Source organism: Nymphalis io, chromosome 23, assembly GCF_905147045.1.
Source record: "Nymphalis io chromosome 23, ilAglIoxx1.1, whole genome shotgun sequence".
Classification (NCBI taxonomy): Eukaryota; Metazoa; Arthropoda; class Insecta; order Lepidoptera; family Nymphalidae; genus Nymphalis; species Nymphalis io.
In genome coordinates, this window is record NC_065910.1 from 5,868,842 (window position 1) to 5,875,750 (window position 6,909).

The window sequence follows — 6,909 nt, forward strand, 5'->3', positions numbered from 1 at the left end:
TTTTTTTCATGTAACCAGTGTTCAATCGTCGAAGCCAATTTTTTTTTTATTGAATAGGCCTTTTTATTGAATCTTGAGTACCATTTAGATTTAAATATAAAATTACTAACTAAACACTTAGTAGAGCTCTAATTTTAGCAGCAGACTTATTGAAAAAATATATAAATAGCGCACGCAAAATTTTAGATAACAGTTCTCAAATGAAGCAAAATCGCTTATGCCATTATAAATTCAAGCCAATTAATAAAATCATCGCTTTAGTTCCATTTATTAATTGAATGTTTCAATTAAATTGTTGATTTTAATTTCAATTAAACTAAGATGATACATAAGATAGAACACGTTGATATTATACGACAAATACGATTTCTAATTAGTACAAGCTGAGTTTCCACTTGATCGAATTAGAAAAAAAAATTATAACTGTAGAGAAATAAAAAAATGTTTGTAAAAATATTTATTCTATTGAAGAGTAAAAGTACCTTCAGGGTAGAGACGAAGGGTTAGATACAATATCGATACTGATAGATGTGTGAGTGTATCGAAAATGTTTAGAGCTGAAGAAACTCATTATTAAAAATTACGTTTAAAAATAAATTAAAAAAGTATTTGATTATTTATTTATCTGCTTACAACTAAAAAAACTTACAAATGTATATAAACTGATTTGACGGTACCTATAATAAAAAAAAATGTTGATAACAATTTTTAAGTAAGCTTAGGATAGAAGCTTGCTCCACTACATACCTACCATTCATATTTATACCATATTTGCAGCTCATAAAATAAATATACAATATCTGGTATTTTCACTTTTCGAGTGCACAATAAATTTACAGCAATTTATGGAATGCCTCGCCACGGACAAATGACGGTCATTTATATACAAACTAAGCTTGGTTTGCAGTTTTCGACGTGTCTGATTTTAAATCCGCAAATAGTCAGTGATAACCGCGTACATATTATTTCAGAACTATTTATGTTACTTTATTGATTGAAATAGCTAACTTAGGTTTTTAATTCGTTGTTAAACTGAGAAGCACTTAGTATCCAGAGAGATGCCTAAGTGGTTAGAACACGTGAATATTAAGTGAAGATTGTGGTCCAAATCCAGACAAGCGCTTCTAAATTTTTTATGTGCTTCATCTCGTATTTGGCGGTGAAGGAAAATGTTGTGTGGAAATCAATTAAGCACCCGTTTTAAGTTTTCTTACTTTACCGTTCTTTTAATTTAGAATGTATTTATTTTATATAATAATCATGCAGAAAAGTCTAGAAAGCGCACTAATAAAATGATACATGAAAGTTTGGTAAAACTTAACCAGAGTTTATTATTAATATATCAGTTAACTAGTATTAAATCAGATTAATGAAATTAGCTCCACAAAAAAAATGTCCAACAGTTATTTACAGGCAAATGTGTAAAAGATGCCATGAGCAGAATTGATTATTATTATTACTGTCTTACTTGGTGGTGGGACTTTTCGTCATCTAAAAGAGAAGGTAATAACATGTACAAGAGACAAAACATTCTTCAGATTGTGGCGCACTATAAAAACGATTAATATTTCTTACAGTACGTGATGACCACTAACCAGCTGCCCATTATGTAGACAATTTATCTTCCTCACAGTAAAAACGATGAAGAAAATAAACTTAAAACAAGATTTAAGAACTATATAGCGTGAAAGTAAAGTACCAAATACAACAATACCCTCAATCAAAAACTTTGTTGCTAACATAACCATTCGTGCTTCAGAACTCACTGAAAATTGCATTTAAATTACTATAAGCTCAAGCTCTTCAAGTGTTAACAATATTACAAATTCAGTGAAATTTCAACAGTATCCTTAAGCATCTTACTGTACAGTTATTGAATACCTTACAGAGGAATGTAAAGAGGCAACATATTTATTTTCAACTTGTGATTCACTTTTCACTTGTGAAGATGATTGTCTAATAAATACAAATTAATCATATCTTTCTACAGTTTTGCTGTAAAAACATATAAAAAAATATTAGCATTTGTAAATAAAAAAATAAACGGTATTCAATAACATATCTACCAATAAGAACGATTAAAATTGTCATCAAAATCATTACGTCATTACTTTTCTGTTATGCAATATTCTCTTTCTTTCTAGTTCTATTTTAAATTAGTTTAAACAACATGCTCAACATATAGGAATATATATTTCAATTTTAGTTATCCAAACTTGGCTGCCACATCTATTGACTTTTACTCAAAAGGCTTATGTTTTATTCATGACAACTAGCCGTATTCACTACAGTGAATTTGAAGTCAATACAAACAGTTGTTTTTTATGGGCTTGACTTGATACTTTGTAAATAGGAAAAGTTACCGTTGTGCTCAAGGAATTTTCAATTAGTTTGTGTGCAATTCATCTATCGAATTTAAAGTTTTTTTTTTGTTTGTATATATAAAGTAGGTAGAACGGGTAAAGGTTACCTGATGGAAAGTGCTCACCACCGCCCAAAGCCATCTGTGCTGTAAGAAATATAACCCTTCCTTACATCGCTAGTGCGCCACTGACCTTGGGAACTAAGATGTTATGTCCCTTGTGTCTGTAGTTACATTGGTTCACTCACCCTCGTAACCAGAACACAACAATAGTAAGGACTGCTACTTGGTGGTAGAATATCAGATGAGTGATTGGTCCTATCTAGACGGTTTGCACAAAGCCCTTTATTTGTTCTTAGGATATGCCAATACAAAATAGAGCTAAATGAATAATAATAATAATAATAATAATAATATCCTGGAACATTTTTCACACACGGCCATCTGATCTCAAATTAAGCTTGTACAAAGCTTGTGCTATGGAAACCAGACAACTGATATACTACATATACTACTTTTTCTTTTGTAAATACATACTTATATAGATAATTACACCCAGTCTCAGGACAAACAGACATATTCATGCACACAAATGTCTGTCCTGGGTGGGAATCGAACCCACAACCTTCGGCGTGAAAGGCAAGTGTTCTACCAACCACGCCAACCGGTTCGTCAAAATGTACATTTATATCTCTTATTATGTATTTTTGAACAACACACGGAGTTCTTAGTAGGAGATTTGTAAACCTCTGCACTTGCCGAAATTGGACACATTATAATAACTTTCAATTTATATGTTGAACATCCACAATTAAGGTGGGAAATCGATGGCTCGGAATGAATCAGCCTTGTGCCTCGCTACTACTTCCCTTGAGAGAACCAGCAGTATTTATATTAATTCGCGAACGTTGACATCGGTCGTACATTATGTTTAGAATTTATATGAGGAGTTACGTAATTAGAAAAGAAGCCATAGATATGTAAAAAAAATTGCGAATATCAGCTACCCTGTCATGTATTAGTAAAATCACGATACATTTACAGGTGGTGTGATAGTTCAAATCATAAACTATAAATAACAGCAAGTGATACAATATGAAAACCAGAAACCAGTAACCAGTAACAGCCTGTGAATGTCACACTGCTGGGCTAAGCCTCACTTTTTGAGGAGTTGGTTGAATACACATGTGGCAGAATTTCAGTGAAATTACCACATGCAGGTTACCTCACGATGTTTCCTTTCGTTGTCAAGCAGGAGATGAATTGTAATCACAAATTAAGCACATGAAAATTCAGTGGTGCTTGCCTGGGATTGAACCCACGATCATCGGTTAAGATTCACGCGTTCTTACCACTGGTCGTTCTCGGCTCAGGATAAGCGAATATGAAAACGTATAATTAAAATTTTGAAAATGTATCTTTTTTTATTTATCTTTTCTTGAGCCGTAAAAAAAATCTTCTTATATTATTGCATGAGTTTGTAATAAACATCAAATTCCGGGAATTAATGTTGAACAATAAACAAAATAAAAGTTTTCATTGTCAACAAACTGATTCATATTTCCGAATTCATATGGTATTATTAATTTCACCGTAATTATTTAAATTGTTCGAAATCGTGATAGATAGTATATTCAACTGTTATCTGTTTGAAAATATGTACACAACATTCGGAGTTCATAAAATTGTGAATACTATTCTCATTTCCATGAGCATCGTAAATTTGCTGGGATTTATGGACCGCCTCTCCACAATAGTTGGGTCATATATGAAATAAGCGGAGACTTTATTTTTCTATTTTCAAATCTGTATAATTTGCTATTTTAAAAGCAAATTGTGATCATCAGGCAGCGTCTTGTAAAAATGCAACATTAAGTTTCGTTTAATTTTTTTCTATTATTATAAAAAGTAACGTAAAGTTTATGTGCATAAATAATTTTGAGTGAGAACGGCAATCAAAAGATAAATAGTTATTATCAGAGGAATAAATTATACAGCATATATTACATAATTCATATATAATTATGCAGCATACCCTAATATTTATCAAATCGCTAAACTATAATTATCAAAACTTCTTTTGGCAAGCTGGAAATGACACTTAATGGGTCGATCAAGCGAGCTGACGATTAAGAGGTGTAACGAGGGCACTATATTCGGCAACGGAGATTTTCACGAGTAAGCATTTCAACCTGTAAGTTAGCCGAGTTTCGTTTTCGAAAAACTTGTTTGTCTATAGCAGCAATTTGTTATAAAACACATTCGTGCTCGTCAAATAAATAATAAAATTACATTTGTCTAATTGCCAAAAGTATATTAAGTCCCTTTCTGATTTGATGTAAATTCAAAACAACATTTTGCATTGGCCCTAAATTGATGATTTGTCAAAAAACTTATAATCATATTTACTTGTCTTGATATTGAACTATCAAACAGGTTGTTCGGTGTGATTAAATATATAACGTTTTATTTGAAAATATTTATTTTTTAATAAGGGACATTTTCAAAATGTTATTTTTTAGATGCCATATGATTTATTAATATACACACACACACACATACATACGTGACAAACTTCAATCCTGTCGGCTCCATAGTTCTAGAGATTACGTGATGAATTAATGTATGAGTAGTCTCTAATATTATGTATAGAGATATCAATATTTAAATTAGATTATTCCTTGTCGGAAAATAAGGTATACGATAAAATAAATCACTGCAATGTGCCTTAAAAAGTTGAGTGACAGTCTGTAAATGCTTACCTGCGGGGTTAACGACTTCTTTCGATTTGGACATGTATTTGAGTTGGACACACATGGGGAATTTTTTCGTTCGAATCCCGACATAGTAGGTTTTCTCAAAACAAAAACAAATTAAGCACATGAAAATGTGGGTTTGAAAATTCGCTTCACTTTAAATTAGAAAAGCAACTGTCACCGTCAGATAAGTCAGTGCTCCCGCTAAAAGCACAATCCTTTATGAATAGCTACTTAATGATAAAAGGAAAAAAAATATTATAACATTAAGATCGAGTGGATAACAAAATATTGAAACTTGGAGGTACAAATGGAAATATTTTTTCAATGACAATAATATCGAAATTACAACCAAAAGATATAAGTCATTCGAAAATTCGAAATCGTTGCCATTTGAAAAACAAACAGCATCCCAAATAGAAAACAAAGCAATTGTCGACCTGAGATTGACAGTGACTTATTTTGTTTGGAAGTTTCAATCTAATTGAAATAACTCTTATCACCGTTGAATAAAGAATATTGTCGTATAGCAAAATAACAAAATGTTTTGTCAAGTTAACGATTGTTGACTTTTATAAATTGAACTTTAAATTTTCGTTTTTAGAATACATTCATTTGATTTATGTTTTTCATTTTAGTAAATGGATAAGAGATTTATTATTACATTTTAGATTTATACATTTATGTCTTTTTCTTTTATATATAATACGTCATTGATACGAGAAAGACAACAAAACTAAATATTTGATCATTAGTATTATAAACTCTTTAATTTATAGATCTATATATATATAATAATAGATCTTATATAGACGTTCAGATAAGCTAAAGCCGAATTGAATTTAATAAACAAAACTATACAAGAACAAAATCTTTCATAGTTCAGAAGTATAGCGATTTCAAAATAGTCGGTTCAATTTAATTATTTTTAGCTGTCATTATCATCATTTCAGAGAAGTATATTTTACAAAATCAAAGGTAAATTGTTGGTGGAAATCCAAACTTGAAGTATTACATTGAATAGAAAAACTGCAGGTATTTTTATAGAGGCTTATACTTTCCAATCATCATTAAGGTATATAAAGCAAATACTACGATAATAATATTATGTTTTGATTAAAGAAATAGTCATTTAGAATAAAATAAATATCTTCAAAACATTAGTAAAATAATGGAACTTATTTGTTATTAATGTCATGTCAGTTATTATATTTCATATATAAAATACCTTTATACGCGTGTAAAACAAACTAACACATATATAAAATAGTTCGACTAAAAGTGTTGATAACATAATTGATTAAATTCCAAGCGTTTAGTCATCAGAGACCTCGTCCGTAGTTATTTCCAACACGCGGTACACAACTGCCACTCGCATTCACGCTCCACACTGAACAAAGTAATCGACATTAAGCCTCAATAGTTTGCTAAAGCCTACTCTGATTGATTTCCACTTCGTCAGACAATTCCGCAAAAGTTAAAGGCTGGAGCTGGCACAAACGCGATGGACTATTGTTATGATAACAATAGAAATGTCAATCGTATTTAGTCGTCTTTTATCAAAATAGCAAACACGTATACCGTGTCTGTGGAAGTTTAGTTTATTATTTATATGTGGCGATATAGCGGAATGGATAGATTGCGTGAATTAAATGTAAAGTCGAGATAGTCAATCTGAACAACATCGAGTCTTTATGTGATAAAACATCGTTATGAAACCCTTTAACTATAAAATCTAAAGTAAATTAAATAACAATAAGCTTCAAATTGTTTTTAATAATTATAACCAGA